The following is a 19,956-nucleotide window of genomic DNA, read 5'->3' on the forward strand; positions in this document are numbered from 1 at the left end:
TTTCACAAAGTTACAATCCCTGCCTGTGAATGTGAACCTGGAGAGTGACCCTTTCATACCCAATAATGATACTTTCATTTGTCAGCAACTGACTGACCTTTTTACCTGTGGAATGTGTCGAACAGGTGTTTTGGAACATGTTGCAGGCATCAAATTCAGGATCAGTGTTTATTTACAATAAATAATAAGGTTTATCAGTTTATACATAAAATATCTTGTCTTTGTACTGTATTCAATTGGATTCAAAAAGGACTTAAAAATCATTGCATTTGTTTTTATTTACATTTTACACAGCATCCCAGCTTTTTTGGAATTGGGATTGTGGTTATTTTGTTGTTATTTTGTTATGATGCTATAAAGGGGGGCTTTATGTTACATATAACAGCTGTGTGTGTGTGTGTGTGTGTGTGTGTGTGTGTGTGTGAGAATCATGGATGTATAAAATATGGTCATTTTGATTTTGAATGTTTGTGATAAAGTAAAGGATGAAGTGTTCCTATGTGGGTTGAGAAAAGTCTATTATTTCTTAAGCTAAATAAACTTGGATCAGCTGGAAAATGCATCGTCACAAAGCTGAAAACGGGTCTGTTTTTCTGACACCATAAAAAGTTGACTTTTTAGAGATATGTGGTTCTCGCATGACAGTCAAGCTACTAACATATGATGATCTCATAGAATATGATGCATTGCTGTAGATTAAACTACCCAGCAGTGCATAAGGAGTTAAAATAAGAACAACCTTAAAGATCTACAGCAGGAAAATGCAACATACACATTAATGCAGCACTAATATTAATACAAAAACATCAGAGAGAATATGAAAACACTGTCAGGGAAGATTTGACTGAGCAGTGAGTTATTTTACTTGTCATGCATGAAGTGAATTTTGCTGATACATCCTACTTTAAGTAAGGTTTTGAATTTAGGACTTTTACCTCTGAATCTGAAAATGTCTTCCACCACAAGATGCTGGATGCTAATATTCAGCTAACTACAAGTGTTCTTAGGTTTCGTGCCCCCTCTAGTTGCCTTACAGGTAGTGACTCGGTGCTTAATGTGTTAGTTGGAACAGTGTATTTCTGTTTAGACGTTGAAAACGTGAGGAATTTCTTGTACATTTCATGCATCCCTTATGTTATGGCTTCAGCAATAACTCTCACATGCCAGTCATTCATGAATGTGCAGTTCTCACGGAAGTGATTTAGATAGAGTTATGGTGATATATCTTCTGGATTGCTGTGGATAATGATTGTGTCCCATGTGTTTGATCTGTTAAAGTCACCACATCAGAGAAAACAAACATACTAAAGGGTAAAAATCTTTTCCAGAGGTACAATTTGCATATCGGGAATCTAAGCAGGAGAAACTAATTTCCTCAATACACCTACCCTCTTTGACCTCTGGCCCCTTGGTGATTGACCTCCCACTGGCAGCAGCATGCAGACTACCACAGGAAATGCTCCCTGCAGAGAGTGGGCGGCCCTGTCCTAATGTGGGCTGTGACCCTTAACCTGCCATGTGAATTGATTGGCAGCTGAGCAAGGCAAATAACAATGCTGGTTACTGTGGAAAACAGTAGAGCTGGATAGAGTCAGATGACTCCTGTTTTCCTTATAAATGTGTTTTTGTTACTGTGTTAGACATATAACCATAAAGCCAAAGCTGTATTGTTGAATTTCAGGTTGTAATTTGGTCTCAGCTCTTTAGCTCTTTGTACAGTGTGAACACAATCAGCTTTAACGGATAAGTATGCATGTACATGGAAACTGACTCTTTTTTTATGCGGTCAGTGTACATACACAGAATAAACACACAGCTTAAACAAGGACTACACAGCTAACACAATGAAGTGTGTAAACAGTCAGTAAAAGGTTGCTTATATGAGATAGGTGGATATGACAGTATATACAGTGTATACAGCATGCTTGGATTCTGTTTGAAAAATATAATTATATTAATTATTTTCATATTAATAAGCCTTAACTGAGCTAGATATGAGTTGATTAGTTTAGAAATATTTTCGGAAAACTTGCTCTCTTGCTGAGAGTTAGATAAGATGATTGATACCACACATGTTAATAATAATAATAATAATAATACATTTTATTTGTAATGCACTTTTCATCCTTGGATCTCAGAGCGCTACAGGTTAGAAGCCTAGTATAAAAACATATGAAAAACAACAACAAAAAAAACACTATAATTAGCTCAAATTAACAGTCAGAGGCCTTTTTGAATAAAAAGGTTTTCAGGCCTGCTTTAAAAGAGTCCAGGCTCTGTACAGCCCTCAGCTGGAGAGGGAGGCTGTTTCACAAACGTGGTGCGGCTGAGCAAAAGACTTAGTCTTCCATGAAGCTTCAGCCAGGAGACAGTTAGCTTAGCTTAGCATAAAGACTGGGGCTGCATTCCAAATTCATTCATTTGTCTTTTTACTCCCAGAATGTACTGCAGCTGCCCCTACTATGTATGTATTGTTGCATTTAATACAATTAGGACACACTACTTCATCATACTGTTGCACCTTGAACTTTGACCCTCTTGCTCACATATCATGCGGCCAGTCTTAACGTTATCACGTAACTTTAACTTGAAGATAAAGCACAATTAGCTGAGCATGCAAGTAACTGAGGTCAACCCAGAGAGCTCTGCTGTTGTTACTTTGCAATGTTTAAACTTTTAAGTTATAACTGTACATTGTAGATTACTGATTCATTTATTGATTGATTTTTGTCTGTGGCTTCTGTCATCTGTCTGCGGCTCAGCTGACGTGATGTATCTTCCACTGAGCAGAGGATCAGAATAGCTAGAAAAGCATGCTGGCTTGCTTTCTGCAAAAGGATGCAGTAAGACATTGTGGTATTTTTGCATACTGCATTTGACATACTATGTATTGGGACACACAAAATCTTTTTCTGGCATACTAAATAGTATGGTAGGATGGTTATTACCACTCACCATGGGAAACAGCTAGCCTGACCAAGAAACAGACAGACACATTACCCTCATTAAACTTTGATTTTTATACTTAAGTTTTTGTAAACATTAAATAGAAAGATATAATGTGTTAATTACTTTAGCTTTAGAGATGCTGGTAGGTGGATATTCTTACCTTTGGACTCACTTTGGCAAGCTGTTTCCCCCTGTTTCTAGTCTTTATGCAAAGCTAAGCTAATTTAGCTTCATATTCAGCAGACAGACAGGAGAGTGGTATCCATCCTCTTATCTAAATCTCAAAAAGCATTAATGAGTGGTTTGACAGACCAATCTCAACTCAAGTTCATTGTCTTGCTTTTTCCAGAGCTTTCAACTATAACAAATGTTTTTTTTTGGGAAAGGAATTTTTGCTCAGTTGTCTTGAAGGTGAAGCTGATAAAGCTCAGTCATTGCTATCATTTTATTTATAGCAGTTTTTAGCACTCTGATCCTATAAGATTGTGAGTCTTGTGATGAAGACTGTGTGATACGGTTAAAAGTTCTGGGGGGAAAAAACAGTAAGTGGACCTTGAGTTTGGATTTTTTTGTCAAACAAGGCCTAGGCTGAACTTCGATGCCTAATTCATGAGTGGCTTTTGAGATTTTGGGTCATATTTCACTGAATTATTGATTTAGTAACAGTCCACCCCATATGTCCCCCCAAAGCAAGTGTGTGATGCCACATACATGCTTAAAATTTAAAAACTTCTTTCTTATTCTTCTTACTTTTTAAGAATAGATGGTTTCTAATCTTGAATTAAGTGACGGTCTGAGATAAGTGTATAGTGCTTAAAAGAAAGAGACCATTTTATACCAAAGTGGCTGTTAAATGGAACCTTAACTGGGATTTTGGTAATGGGTGACTACCAGAATACCACATGATTATTTTATGTTTCTGAGAAAGTGCTTCTTACAATGCTGAGGCTACAAATTTGTCACTCGCTCGTTCTGTTAGTTTACTCTACAATCAAAACTCTGCATTTCAAGATGATGGGATAGCTCATTTAATTAGATGTTGCCACTGAGTGCCGTTCATCTAAAACCCACGGCCCCTTTGAGTTTCTCAGCTCGGCTGCAGACCACTTTTGCACTTCTCATACCCCGTTTGTGGTCAACTACCCCTCCTGACAAGTTATTCCATCTTGTCATTATGAGTGTCACAACTCATCTCCTCCTCATACTTTTTTCAAAGTGGTTTTGGTGTGTCTTTCACACTTAATCCTGCACTTTGACTCGGCCCTGTGAAGTCTTCCTCACAGAGTGACAAACACACTTTTGATTTGCCTCTGCTAAATCAACACAGTGATTTGCTGGCTCTGACGATCCCCCCGTTTTGTTTTTTCAGCTGTGACAAAGCTATGTGTGCCACCAGTGTGATAGCTCTGAAAGATATGACAGTGTAAAAGATATGATAGCTGGTGTGGACTCAGATGTTTGAATGGTGAGCACATGTGGGACACACATACACACAAAGACGACTGCCACCCTTGATTCCTCTCTGGTATGTCCACAAGGAGACATTGAAGGTCTCAGAGTGAAGTGGGACTGGAATGCCAAACAAGATTGTGTCTGTGCTGCCTGCCTGTGAAAACAGATTAAAATCATACTGACCAGTGCAGCCAGGAATGCGTTGAACCTTGAGCCTCGAAGGGGGGAAATCCGACAGCTCATCACACCTAACAAAAAAAAAGCCCCCACAGTGTTGGCAAACCACTACAAAAGATCACATTCAAGGAGGTATTATTAGTCTGGAGCTCTTAAATTGTTATATCATTAACATTTCATTTCTGTTTCACTCTTTCATATAGCAGTAGGTGCAACACTTGTATCTAAAGCATGTTGTACTTTTAAGAGTAAGACAGAAAAGCTTCAGAAGATAAGAACTCAATTCCTTCTTGGTTTATATTACAATAAAAGGTCTTAAGCTGAGCATTGTCTTAGTATACGTCCCTTATCTTAACCTTGAATAGAGACTGAAAAAATCTTCAGAAACACTTTAGATTAAATCCAGCAAATCACAGAGTAAATATTGTGTACATACTATGGAATACCAATGAAATACTTTGTTGATAGGTCAGTGAAGAAGTACAGGGAATGTGTGCGTAAAAAGTAAGTTACTCTGTAAATGTATTGTTTTTCTCAGCTAATGCTAAATGCCCTCGCAAACATCTTGCAGTGACAAGTATTTTGTAGATCCGCTCCAGAATTTAATGGGTTCTATCTTGACCCATGTTCCACCTTTTCACCAAGTTTCAGGAAAATCGGGCCTGTATTTTTTCCATAAGCCTGCTCACAACAGACAGACTAACAAACTGACCTAACCTTAAACCTAAACCTAACCTCCTTGGCGGAGGTTATAATTACAGGGTACAAACGATGGACCAATAGGATCAATTTGAGCTAAATGCCAACACACCTTTGCTTAGTGTGCTTGCATGCAAATATTTGCTAGTAAGCACTAATCAACGGCTGATGCTGATGGGATCTCATTAGCTTTGCAGGTACAGTATATGCTCATAAAGCATAGTACTGGACAAAGTAAAAGTTTGAGGTGATTGCACTTCATGGCGATTCATTGCAATCTATTCGACAGATCGCAAATTTCAAACTCATGGTGGTGCTTGAGAAAAAGTCAGTGGATCATCAAAGTCAGTAGGATTCATCCTCTGGGGAACATGGACATTTCTCCAGAGGAAATTTCATTGCAATTGAAATATTTACACCTGACACAAGGAGTAGCTCACCACACTTTTCTGTTGTATGTTGCACAGTGTATTCAGCTACATAATTGTTGATGATCTCATGATATAAAAGGACATAATAGATGGTACCCTAAATCTACATTACTGTTCTTTGGTATTTTATCATAATTTGAAATCATGCACATAACTGCTTTATAGCTATACAGGTACATCCTTCTCCCTAGACTTAGTTGTCACGTAAGCCTATAATGTACACTATAATAGTGATAATAAATTCTCACAATTTAAAGTCTTTTTACAATATAATTTCTCATTGTGTATTTTTAGTATGCTGTGACTTTAAGATAAACTTGAACATGCATTTCCTGCAGAAAATGCATCTGAATAGCCTACTGACAGCTGAAATTGCAAAGCCTTGCTAAAGCTACAGGAATCTGCTGAAAAAAAACAACCTGGAAACTGATTCTGAAACTGTCAGGACTGGAAGCTGAACTGCATTAACTTAAGAATCTAAGAGCCAAAATACATTGTATGTATAGAAAAGTTGGAAACTAAACTGTAATACTGTCAAAGGTGGATGTTGAAATGAATTAACTAAAAGGCTGAAAGAATAAATGCTTTGTACTTAAAAAAAAAAAAAGTCAGAAAACAAGTTGAATACCTCTACTTAGAGTACATATTTGTTGTGTTACTATGTTGATACCTTATGTGTTAAATGATTAGAAAAGTAATTTGTTGGCTGTAATCTTAAACAAAGCCAAATTTTCCCAGTTTTCCTAATCAGTTAAACAAGTGAGAATATAAGGTCCACTCACATCCTTGATTAGGAAGCTAACCTTGTAGTTCAAACTGCATGTATTGGAGGATTGTGTTATATGTATTATATTATGTATAATAGGAGTATTTCTGTTGCAGACAATAGTATTTTCATTCTGACTGTCAAACCGAAGGTCAGTCAGGGTTAACAATGATCCCAGGAACTGGATGGATAACATCAGGGCTGGTATTATTGACAATTACTGCAGAGTTGTTTGGCCAGAAACTCCCAGACCAAGTCATGAGACTTCCCTTGTGTTTACACTCCATTCAAGTCACATTTGACTGACCGAGGAGCACAAATAAGAGGGCACTGAGGTCCTGGCACCAGTTGTTCTCCTTCTAGTCACAACAGTCTCAAAATAGTCCATTCACACTCGTTCATTGTCGTGCAAAGCATGCATGAATATACAAAAGTTGTTGTTTTGCACTGTTCCTGTTCTTCAAATGGCCAAGCTGCACCTCTTCACACTGAATTTGGTGAGAATAAAAGACTTTGGACTGGGAATTGCGGGTGCACGTATAGACACATGTCTGGAGATAATGCTAAGTATGGCTTTCTGCTGTGCAGCACATATGAATACATGTATAGCCTTCAGAATGTGAGCAATCTGCATTGACTGGTGTGAGCTGTGAGTCTTTAGTTCAGCTGTTAGCCTCTCAGTAAAGGTTAAGACTCAGATTTAGAGAGACTGTGACATGTAGACGACCCAAATGTTCATGTAATACTGTGTGAATAGCTTGTCTTTACAGAGTGAGAGGTAATCAGAGATGCCAGGACAACAACTGCTTTACAATGATGACGAAATGCTAAGTGATAATGGTTGAATTATTTAATACATTCAAAGAAAGAAATTTGATTTTGACTGTCTGTGTAGTGGGAGAAATGTATGAATCAGTAATGTAGTTTGCACATTACAGTTTGCCAACTGGCAACGATTATTTTCATTATTGATTAATCTGCTGATTACTTTATTCATTTATTGTTTTGTACATAAAATGTCAGGAAAAAGGGGAGGAATGCTCATCATATCTCCTAAATACCTAGATGATGTCTTTTAGAGGACATCTATAATGTTTAGACAGTAATATTGTTCTTTTAAGCCAAGGTAAGATAGATAAAATTAGCGGTATACAAAACCCCAATATTTATTTGGGCAGTAGTGAAAAAAGTACACTTCCACCCTGATAGAATTGCTGATCCCGCACTGGCTTTCCCTGGCAAAAACAATCTGAGGCCTACATCACAGTCTTTGAGAGGCGTTTGTGCACTTCACGAGGGTGAAGATCATGGAAACAAGACAGCCTTAAGGCCCAGACCGACATTATAGAACTAGTGGTGACATTGCCCGCGTCTCAGCTAAAAAGTTGCACCTGGCATGTACGTTTTGCGCCTGTGTAAGAGGAAATAACTCTCCATACAAGTGGGTGTCAGTAGTCTGTATTCGCCATTAAAAAAAGGGAACCGGAAGGTCGACAGGATGGATTCAAGAAGCTACTTAGCCAGTTAGCACATTGACAACACTGTGATGTTGACAGAACAAAGCATATTTACTGTGTGCTAGCAAACAATAACACAAACCATTACAGACAATTTTTGCTAGAGCTCAAAAGCTAAAAAAAAATGTACCAAATATAACAAGTTTGTTTTGATCTCACTCCCTCTTGTCTTTAGCTCTTTGAGAAGATGATGTGAGCCAACAAGGGCTGACAAAGGCCAACAGTGTGTGACACACCACGAAAGGCAGTGCGACAGATGTTCCCCGACAGCCCAACACTGACAAATGGCTGACCATTGGCTTTGTGTGTCAGTGCCCTAAAACATCCACTGGTACCAACCATGGTGCATAGCTTCTTGGGAAGGGGGCTAAATAATGCTCCAAAGTTAGGCGAGGCAGGTGGTGTGGCCAGTTTCAAAGGGGTCCCTTGAACTCTTATCTCAAAATATCTGAATGAAAATGGGTTCTGTAGGTAGCAATCAGTCTCCCCTAAATTTTAAAAAGCTTATGCACTATCTATGCACATCAGACAATTAGTAACTAGTATTAAACCAATGTATATCAGGAGGCAATGCAATTCCTTAACTCTCCATATGACACAGTCAACTACCATAAAACTTCAATTAATAGCCCTGGCTATTGTTTACTTAACACACTGAAATCAACACGCCTTTATTTGGGACAGGCCTCTATATGGGACAGGCCTTTAATTCCTTTCATACAAAACTGTTGCTCTACCAACATCAGGAAATACAATCAAATTGTTTACCTAAACCAGTATGAATATGACTTGTTTAAAAACTAGGCTTCAGATAATATATCAGTTATGAATTGCTCATTTGATCTCGCTCTGACAGAAAGAGAGAGATCACAGAGAGAGAGATTTACGGCACTCGAGGATTATGGCACCCGGCATATCGACACAAGACCATTTTATCCTGTCAAAACAGTACTCACAATTTGAATTAATTTTTATTAAAAAAAACCCTTTTGATTATTTTGATCTGAGGACCCACACAGACTAAAGGAATATGAATAACCTACAGGGTAATTGAGGAATAGACACATAATTTGAGGTAGCCAACAACCCCGGTTTTATACATCCAAAGAACTTCTGTAAAAAAAAAATGAATCAACCAGACCAGGCGTCTAACTGAAACAACAGTTTGTGTGTCAGAATGTGTAGCCACACTGGGCTCGTCAAGGGGACTGGGTGTTTAATTGGGACTAGGCTTTGAATTGACGTTTTAGGGTAGTTTATATACTTCAACAGCATAATAGAATTCCTCAGATTCAGTCATGGCCTGTGGTTTTGGTGTGCCATCCCAAGATTTTCAGTGGCCCCATCTGGCCAGTCCTATAAAAAATTTCTGGGACCAACACTAGGTAAAGGCGGGGGTAGTCATAATTACACTACTCTATATAGGCTACTGCCAAGTAGTTCAATCTATAACCACTACTATGTTATATTTTATTTGTTGATAATATTTCTTAATTATAAACTAAAGTATTGTGAAATAAACATAGGCTAGCGGAGTCAAAAGTAGGCTCATATTTACCTCTGAAATGTAATGGAGTAGAAGTATAAAGTACCATAAAATGGAAATTCTTAAGTGGAGAATAAGTACCTCAAAACTGTACTTGAGTGAATGTGCGTAGTTACTTTCCACCACTTTCATGATGTTTCATGGGAACCGTTCAGGCATCTCCCACTTTCATTTGCGAAATACTGGTTTCATGCAGCTTTTAATTTATTTATTTCATCTGAAAACGAAAACAAACACATTTTACAGACCCCAACAACACAGCACTATAGTCATTCACATATTATTTGATCACTTGCAGTGACATTAAATACATAAAGTAGTCTCCTGAGTCCAGTATGAGCAGCAGTGATTGGTGGATGGGGGGAGGGAGCTAAAAGGGTCAGTCACTCCCATCCTAACGGTAGTCTGTCTGGGCCAGAAGAGGAGGACGGAACCATTCATTCTTCTGTGGTTGCCGGAGAAAACGTGGAGGATGAAGAAGAGACCCTGAGGAAGAAAAAATCAAGTCAGGATCAAACCCGACAACTTTAACTGCACAAGAAGACACACAAAGCTTCTTAAACTCGTAGGATTTCACAGTCGTCGCTTGGAAAAATCGCACCGCCAGCAGTTCCACGTAAGTAGAAAACTCGCTTTCTGAAACTACTTTTCTAAGACAGCAACGGGGAGATTGATCGTCTATGAAACAAGTCTTCGTTGAAGAATCTCAGCCACAAATGTGACTTTAACCAGTGTTTCTAGTTGTGGTGTGTTTCCTCCCCGAGCTGCTGTACAGGGGAAAGTCGTGGCAGGGAAAGCCGAGCAGACTGATGCTTTTCCAGGCAATGCAGCAGCGCACTGTGACCCCTAATATATGATCCACATGTAGGCTAACACTCATCATTGAGACTTTCTGCCGTTTACTTGGTCCATTATCACAGGTTTGATTCATATGCGTGTCTCTTACACCTTTAATAACTTGACAGTGCACATGGTGTGGCCAAATTACTGAGACCGGTTGGACTCACTCATGTACAGACATCAAAAATCCCAAATAGTCACTTTTTAAGTATTTTTAATTGAATCAATTAAGACAAATAAAGACGTCTGAGAAGCTTAAACAAGACTATGTTTGAATTTTTTACCTGAAAAGAGAAATTAATCATCAAAAACTGTGCTAATTAGGCTACTTTCAAACCACTGAATCAGTTAAAGGTTGCAGCTTTGGTGGAAATGCTCATTAGCTGCAAATGTTTTATGCAAAAAACAAACAAACCCAAAACTCAAGTAAAACTAATTTCCTGTCTTTCACTCATCTTTTTTGTTATACAATGTGCATTGCCATCCAGTAAGATGTTTTATTAAAGTTGAAATGACATGAACCATGAAAGCTCATGTTTATTATACATATTTTTTTTCATAGTCCTTTATAAGGTCTGCAAAGCTCAAAATAATGTTTTCAGAAATCTTGTTTTGTCTCTCAGTCAAAAATGCAAATATATTTCTTTAACTCAATTAAGACCAAGAAAAGCAACACATTCTCACAACTGAGGAGTTGGATTTTGTATTGTTGACTCAAGTTAATCAATTAATCAGCTAAGTTTAATTTTCCATGAACGCCCCATCAAAAGCCTCATTAACCCCAAACACCTGATCCTGGCACTGTTATGTACATATTGAAGGTCTAAGGTTGCCCTGCTATTGTGACTTCAAGAGAAACTCTGTCAGTGGTCTTCACAAAGTGCGACACAGATTCTTGTCTTGTTTTGCAGTGTTGTGTTTCAACAGTAAACCTGAGAACAGGTCCCACCTGTAAACCAGTGTTTGTGTGTGAAAGACAAAGAGCTCCTGAGGGTGAAGTATGGAAGCAAATAAGAGACAGAATTTTTTTGATTTGTAATTTTAAAAATTGATGGGTATTTTCAGTGTTGTTTCAGAATTATGTCTCAAATTTAATTGATTAAAGTCAGATCCAAAAATGTAGGTTCAAAAATTTTAAATAGCAACATCTGAGCTACCCAGCAAGGGTGTAGGAAATTGAGCCTGCATACAATAGAACCAACTTGACTCTAACTTTTTAGGGCATGGTCTGTTAGTCATGTGATCAAAGAAAGAAGCTTGAAAATTGAAACCCAGAGAGGCCTACCTGGGAAAAGAAAAGGCTCAGGTGCATTGTCCAGTTTGTGCTGTTTAGGTGCAATTGATTACACATACCCATTCTTGATTGCCTTTCTTGTCCTGGGTAGCCTGGATGTTGCTAACTGATAAATTCCAGCTTGAATTTTTGGATCTGATTTGACCAATCAAATTGAGCTACCACAAATTTTTTTATAAATTCTAATTTAGCTTTTGAAGTTGCAAATCAAAACATTTCAAATGTTATTTACTAAGAGGTACATTCAGAACACATACATTTGGATACAAGTCTTTTTCAAGTAAAATATTTCAATGCCATGAATTCAGTGGCATTGAATATCAATATTAAAGAAGCTGTATGTGTGTATTAGGAGCATATGATTCAGAGTCTGGGGTGAGATTGTCTGCACACAGATCTCAACATGGAGGTGGCTGAGCTGTCAACGAGGACCTACTGGTGCTAACTTAGTAAACAGCACTAACAACAGCAACAGTGCTGTCAGAACCTGACCTTGGGAGAAATCAGAAGGTGAGCACTACTACTCTGCGATGATGCTCTTCCAATACCAGCCGTACCCACTGTATGAGGGCAGTGCAGGGTGACGGTGATGAGCTAGCAATGTGTACTCTCTCACAGGGACTCAGGCCTAGTCCAGATGGACCTGGATAATTTTGAATACAGAGTTTTTCCCTCCTTCATTCTTCAAAAAAATTCTGTCTATAAATATTGTTATAATAAATCTATGTCCAAATCAAAAGGCAGAAACACAATTGAGGGACTACTAAGAGCACGCTAAACCAACAGGCGTGGATATAACAGTAGCCCTAAAGCCACGCAAAGAAAAAGAAGAAGATATTGGCCAATGAGAAGCCTGAAAAAAAGCTGTGACCAGAAAGCTACCTGAAGCAGTGACCTCTGTGGTGCATTCTGACACCACTGTTCCTCCAAATAGTGCAAGAGTAATTGTACGTTCATGTGTAAGCATGTAAAATTGTTAGCAAGATTAGAGCCAGAACTATTTTGGCCACCTCCGCCATTACACGAAATGTGGCCACATTTGTGATGCCTCACAGAGGAGATAACAACGTATACTCTGATGTCTCAAGCCAGAAGCTCTGTTTTCCCTGTCTACACGTCAACACGGAGCTCCCGAGAATCTTCACCCTGGACGGATCTTTACTAAAGGTCCGTTGTCAGTGACCTAAAACGCAGTGTTCATGCGGACAAAAGGCCAAAACACATTGAGAAAGCAATGTTTTCAGATACACTCCTGTATGTGTGGACAAGTCCTCAAATGAACTAGCGTGCGTTTGCGGCCGGCACGACTACCACAACAACCCACAGAGAAGCTCAGATTACAACACACAGAGGGATGCTCAGGACGCCATTACTCCACTATATCTTTACATAGCAAATAGTTGTTTACTGCTATATTAATGCTCTGAATGTTGCATACAGCTCCTTTAAGTATTCAGTGACTGTTAAAATTTAATACTTAGTCTCTTATTTGCTTCCATTGCAAAGGCTTTTTTTTTTTTAAATATATGAAGTCTTTGGACCACAGTGTAACTGAAGTCAGGAACATTGTTGTGTGTTTTGCATAAGGAAAGCCCTACTTTGCGTTTTCCCAACGAGCAGTAATTTTTTTCCACGTGTGATGCTCTTTATTGCAGTGTTTTAATAGACACAGGGTTCATGAGGGATGTAGTGTTTTTGTTCCAAACCTCAGTCACTGATTCATTGTGGTAGGAAAGATCAGAGCCATATGAACCGTCTTTTTCCACGTGGAATTTGCTCCCTCTGCTTCTAGATTAACACTATAGCTTTTGTAGTTTTTGATCATGAATTGGACTTTATTATCAGCTGCAAAGTCGCAGCAGTGCAGCCACTGTGTGGTCTCGGTCATGAGTCTATATTCTGTAATTAGCTTGAGCCATTTCTTTGTAACTTCTCTTTTCATTTTAAAGGCACGCAACTGAGCTTCAGATGTTTAATGATGCTTAGGTCATTACTGAGTGAGTGACTAGCATTAAAGATGGCGGTTTGCTGGAGTCCACTGTCAGGGATTGCTGGTGGTTTGAGCTTATGTGCCAGTGCACGTGGTCCCTCAGGGCTCCATGTTTGGCCCATTTAAAAAAAAAAAAAAAAAAAAAGGCCTGGGCTTCATTTATTACGACCCTCCATTCAGGCCACAAGAAAAGCAAAAAATACATGCATTTCTGTCTCTTGGCAGCATGGCAGCACAGATGCTTTGGAAACTCCTTTCCTAAACAGAATGGTAAACTTTCAAAGCATGGAAATAAAATATTACCAGCCTCCTTTTTGCCCGGTGCAGATGATACTTTTAATGGATGATACAAAAACTAAACAAAAGTTTAACCGCTATGCCATTCGTGCAGACCACATCATCTGCCTTTCGTGCTTTTCTTAAGCTTTGATGGCAGTGTTTTTGTCATTAATCCAGGATGCTGGCTGGAGTTTATGGGATGGGGTCAGTATGTTTCCTGGTATGAGGACTATTTTCACTGGAGGATTTGATCTACATCTTCTCCATGCATTTGGATCCTAAATAAACACTTTACTTTTATGCGTCTATGAGCGTAAATTTCATTGCTGATGGAAATCAGACCTGGTCACTATCAGTGTGTGCTTGAAACCAAAGCCAGGACTGTGGTGTCACCATGACCAGAGTGTAAAATCCACTAATTGAACGGCTGCTTCTGTGTCAGAGGTTAAACCAGATGACTCCGGCTGGCTGGGACTGACATCTGGAAAACAGTTTGTTACAGCAAAGCCCCGCTGTGGATATCCTCCAGTGTAGATGGTCCTGATAACAAGGCTGGTTTATTTGCATCGAATTTCCTCAGACTACTGTTGCACTTGTACACGGAGTTTGAATATTCACTTTTCCAGTAACATCTGTTTTTGACGATCAGCCCTTTTTTTGGAGGTCGGGGGGGGGGGGGGTCATTATTTCACCCACAGTGTTCTTTTGTTTCTCAACAAGTGCGGTCAATAAAACTTTCAACAGGAGCATCAAGGAAGTGCCCTAATGAAACAAACACATCACAGAGGTTTTTTTTAATATACGGCTTGTTGCCCTAAAGATTGTTTATTTGGCTATATAATTGACGTAATGCAAGGAAGATAGTCTTAAAAATTCAGACAAATCTTAACTAGGTCACATTACGTTATAAGGTTTTCTGTTCCAAGCCTCTAAAAGGAGTATTTCTGACTGAATTAAAAGCAGCCGTGTGTCCGAGTTTGCTTCTGTTTTTTGTAGGACCGCTTCAGAGATGGGCTGTTTCACCGGTACTGGAAAAGTCTGTGTCACAGTCTGCACATATAGAGGAAAAGAAAGGCGTCCGAGAGGCTTTGTTTTCCGACATTTTCCACTGTTGTCTGCTTGAGGGCTGTTGGAACTAACGTATTGCACTTGAGTTGGTTTGAACATGACCTATGAAACCAGTTATAACGTAAACTGTATTGTAAAATTCATGTTATTTGCAGGTGCCTCTGTAGGCTCATTTTAGCATCAAGCTAACAGTAATGTTATGCTAGCACAGTTTTCTTTTTGTTGACACCATACTGCATAAAAATAATGGACATAGCCATTGTGACGTCACCCATTGCTTTATGGACTCCTGTTTTGAAGCATCGAGTTCGGCATTTTGGCTGTTGACATTTTTGTGACCATATTTGGATGAGAGGGTGGATCAGACTTATGCAATGTCAATGATGCATTTATGCACCTCTGTCATGATTGACAGGTCACCCTGGTAGTGACTTGTTGGTCACAAGGTAGACATGCTGTAAAGCATTACTTTATTGTCTATTTTACTCTAAATGGGGCCATAACTTACAAAATGAACATCATCCTATATTGAGGAAGACTTTAAACTAGCGATTGAGACCACAAAGTCATTAGGAAAATGCTACATGACCCAATAAATCAAGTGAGAGGTCGGGTTCAGCCAATCCCCGTGAATTGCGCATTGCAATTTTGTCCAAGTAATGAAACTTTACCACCAATTGAACAGTCAAGTTGAACAGCTGATTATCGGTGATCAGCTGTTGCTGCACCCTAACCTCTCTACACTCACAGTAGATTCTAATTCTGTGGGAGACACTGAATGCTCTTAATAATTAGATCTGAATAGGTGAGAGCTTCTCAAGTGTTTCTACAGTTTTCACTGTTTCATTGAAAAAACATATAAAAACATTGCAACATGTATTGCAAGTCGTAAGAAAAGCTGCCTTGAAATCACTTTCCCCCTGCTGGCCATTAGAAAGAATGCAGGTTTAAGGCACTTTGACATTGGTTTTACTTGTCAGATCTGGATGTTGCGGCTTGGTTAATACCAAGACTGCCTGATCTTTATCCAGTTTTTTTAAACCCAGTTATTCTACACAGTAGTTCTCAGATGTTTTGGTGTTAACAGGTTGAACAGGTATCAACCCCCCACAGACTGTATGAAGGAGTGAATTTATTGAACATACCCACATGACTAAAATTAGGTCAGTTAAGGAGTCATCGGTTTTGGTAACTTTAGAAGCAGGGTGGGGTTTTTTGGCACAACTTCACCTACCTCCAAGGTGCATGTAGAGGGTAAGAAGTTGAAAGAGATCTAAACTTGTAGTATAAAGAACAACTTAATTGTAAGACCAATGCATTTCGGCTTGTGGCCTTGATCAGGGCCATCGGGTTTTGGTAACATTTTGATTAAATGCCTGGTGAGTTGCTGTGTTAAATTGTTGTTTTACATCAGATAGCAAACCAAGAGCTCAAAGCATGTCACGTCCATGTGAAATGTGACAGTGTCCAGCAGCGTTTACGTGATGACCTTTCACATGTGGCCTCCTGTTCTGAAACAACTGTCTTAACTCTCCCAACCCTCCATAGCCCACACTTACCGAAACTTTCTCACTCTCTTCATATGTCTCCCCCCTCCATGCTACGCTGTGGGGCAGTCATGCACACTGATTAGATTAGGCAGTGCTGGAGCTAATCACCCTTCTCTCTCCTCTCTATTCCCAACTCCTCGTTTTCTCTGAATCTCTCCCTGTCCTCGGGGCCCCCCTGCGGCTCCCAGAGATGAGCCTCTCCTAGGGGTACATCTACCTCCAGCGGCTCTACAGCCTGCTGTTTACTGGGAAACCAGCAGGGTGGGGTCGACATAATAACAAAGTCCACACCCTACACTTGTCCCCTCTATCAATTGGAGGTAGGCTTGAGTGCAACATACCCCCCTCACCCCATAGAAAGAAAGAGACATCCAAAGAATGACTTGTGGAGGGCAGAGAGGGGGGAGGCAGGACCCTCCTGTCGGGTGAAATGAGGAGAAAGAATCTGCAGTGGGTTTTGTTCCTTTGTGGCGAGCTGGGGGTCAGTCTCAGGGGAATGCACGGCAGACGAGCGGTGGGTTTTGCAGCTGCATGGCCTCCAGCACTTTATCTAATCCCTGAGCAACTGCAGGTTCATTAAACTCTGCTCGTTGTGTTCACTTCAGTTTATGTCTCTTAGTCAGCGTCACATCTCCTGTTTTCCTCCCTGCCATCTTTCCTGCCTTTTTTTTTTTAACCAGCCAATGTTGTGTCAGACATGTTTGAATATTGATTAAGCTGGAGTTGGAGTCACTCAGGGACCTCAGCCTCACAGCTGTATGCTAATGATGAAAGGTTATGACCCACCACAATAGGCAGTCTGTGTGTAATGTGTGATAAGGCCGTATCATATGTTCAGTGTGGCTTAGGTCATGGAAAAGGCTTTAAACTGTATGAATGAGATTACACTAGATTGTACATTGTGTTTGTGTCACCGCTGAATGTCGTGCTTTGCTTTCATGTTCCAGCTGGTTCCCAGTTAATATTTGTGAAAGAAAACAAAGGCTACAAAGACATGGAGTCTATGAATTTATTGCCTATTCAAAGAACTTTGATCATTTTAGTCACCAAATTGTTTTTTTCTTGATTAAATGAATAGTTTCCCATGTTGGGAATATTCTTATTTACTTTCTTGCCAAAAGATTAATACTCTCAGGTCTGTATGCAAATTACAAAGCCAGTGGGTGTTTAAATTAGCTAGCAAAGGCCCTGTCCATTGGTAAAAGCACTGCTAAAGCTCACTGACACCCCTTTTTTCTTCAAAATAAGCGTGTATACATGTTTTTTTTTTAACACAAGAAACAAGTGATAGACTCCTTACCCATTGCCAGTAGACCAGAGCTGTGTACACGGCTCTGCTTAAAACAACTATGCCTTGCTGTTTTTGTGTGTCACTTTCGATGTCATGAACAGGCCGGAAAACAGGTTAGTAAACGAAAGAAAGCAGCATGGAGGCCTGCACAGTTGTTACAGTGGTTACTTGTTTTTACATATCTGTTGCGTATTCAGTCTCTCTTTCAAATTCAGAAAGATGTTTGAGCACTGCTTGGACGGAGATGGACGGTATCTTGTGATGGCATGTCATCTCGCCGGTAAAGGGGCTAAAATAAGGTGTTGTATTTTGATTGCTTATTGCAGCCGGAGCTGATAAGTACCTGTGACTTCTGCAGAGTCATTTTTGGGTGTGAACAGCGATTGTAACCTTTCCCATTGAATACAAAAGCCAGTTGTTAGTGGGTTTTTAATGCAGTGGGAAAGGGGCTTAATTAACATGTTGTATCTTGTTTGTTAAATCCAGCTTAGCGTGACTTTTCTACTAGGTGGGGCTATGGCCTAGCTCTGTGCATTTTGGCTTTTTTTCATATTTAAACATTAGTATTTTGAAAGTATTTCTCCTGTCTTAGAAACCTCAACCTCTTGTGTTTTGAATGTTGTTATCATACTGATGGCAATATATCGATATTTTTGTTCCAGTGCCCTGCACAGATCTTACACCTGCCCTCCTGTCAGCTCTTAACCCTGCTCTCTGAAGCTCTGTTCACCACTGTTGCCTGGCAAAGGTGGCGGTGTAGGTGGCATGGAGGTCCCTGGGGAGCGACAGTAGTTAATAGTAGTTTATAAAATGTAGGCAAATTCATAAATGTGTAGCATATTACTACAAAATTTCCCATAATCCTATGCCATGTTGCTACTAGCTGGTCTGACCAGCTAAAAGCTGGCTGGGCGCGCCACTCGTGGTTGACCAGTCAAGTCAAGTCAAGTAGCCTTCTAGCTTTTGTAGTGCTGCCAGATTGGTTTAAAATCATCATCATTTGCCAGAAAGAATATGAATATTGTAAAAAAGCAAAAACGTCTGCACTAGGGCGGGGCAATATATCAATTATATCGATACTGTGATTTGAGACTAGATATTGTCTAAGATATGAATATCATATATCATAATTGTTGTCTTTTCCTGGTTTAATAGGCTGTATTACCGTAAAATTATGTAATTTTCTGAACTTACCAGACTCTTCTGTTCTATGATTAATCTTTACCCACTTATATTCACATTTACTGATGATTATTTATCAAAAATCTTGCATAAATATTATGTTAAAGCACCAATAGTCAACCCTACAATATTGTGGCAATATTGATATTGCGGTATTTATTAGAAAATATTGTTTCCTAGTCTGCAGAATGACGAATGACAAATGAGGCAAAACATTTTGTTAGCCCATCCAAGGTAATTTTTAAAAGACATAATCCATTTTAAAGCCGCCCACTTGAGTGAAAAATCGCCCAATCTGGCAACATTTCTAAGGCATGAAATCAATCCACTGACCAACTCCCATTGTCATTCAGGGGGAAAATTCAATCAGATTATTGTAGTTTCATTTGGAGTATAGCTCTGTTTGCTAAAAAAAAAATCTCCTTGTCATACTTGGCAAGCTTTCCATTTGAGTCTTTCATTTTCACTCAGTTTTACTGTAAATTCTCAGCACAAAGGTTGTATTCCCAGTGTTTGGGTCCTAGTTTCACCAGCACCATGGAAACCCTATTTTAGTTTGGACTGGCAGGCTGTCACTGGTCATTATCACCACTGTACCACTGGTAGCCAGAAAGCACAGCAGCAGGACCAACGGTCACAACGTTCTCTCTGTCTTTCTCTGCATCCTGCCTTGGCAGGCCTAGTTTTAATAGAGGTGACTCATGCTAAATTCAGTATAAAGCAGGTCACTGGTTTGACCTAATCCTGCTCACATTACTAACTGTATTCACAGTAGTTGACCGTTTGCCCCTGTTAGTAACTGTTTCTGTGCCTGTCAGGCTTTCCCTTCTCAAACAGTATGCCGTTTGAAATGATGATGTTGATTTACATGATTTGCTTTCTTTTTTCTTTCTTTCTTTCTTTCTTTTTTCTTTTTTTTTTTTTT

The 19,956-nt window shown here is 39.4% G+C and overlaps 1 protein-coding gene across 1 annotated transcript in view; it reads left to right on the top strand.

Moving 5' to 3' along the window:
* Nucleotides 1-9,941: 9,941 nt before the first annotated feature.
* lhfpl2a (LHFPL tetraspan subfamily member 2a) overlaps nucleotides 9,942-19,956 on the top strand; it is a 62,472-nt gene continuing 52,457 nt past the window's right edge. Inside the window, exon 1 of the mRNA XM_033646145.2 lies at nucleotides 9,942-10,153. The gene's annotated coding sequence lies outside the window, so the exon portion shown is untranslated. The remainder of the gene's footprint in view (nucleotides 10,154-19,956) is intronic.

Source organism: Epinephelus lanceolatus, chromosome 19 (assembly GCF_041903045.1).
Source record: "Epinephelus lanceolatus isolate andai-2023 chromosome 19, ASM4190304v1, whole genome shotgun sequence".
Taxonomy (NCBI): Eukaryota; Metazoa; Chordata; class Actinopteri; order Perciformes; family Serranidae; genus Epinephelus; species Epinephelus lanceolatus.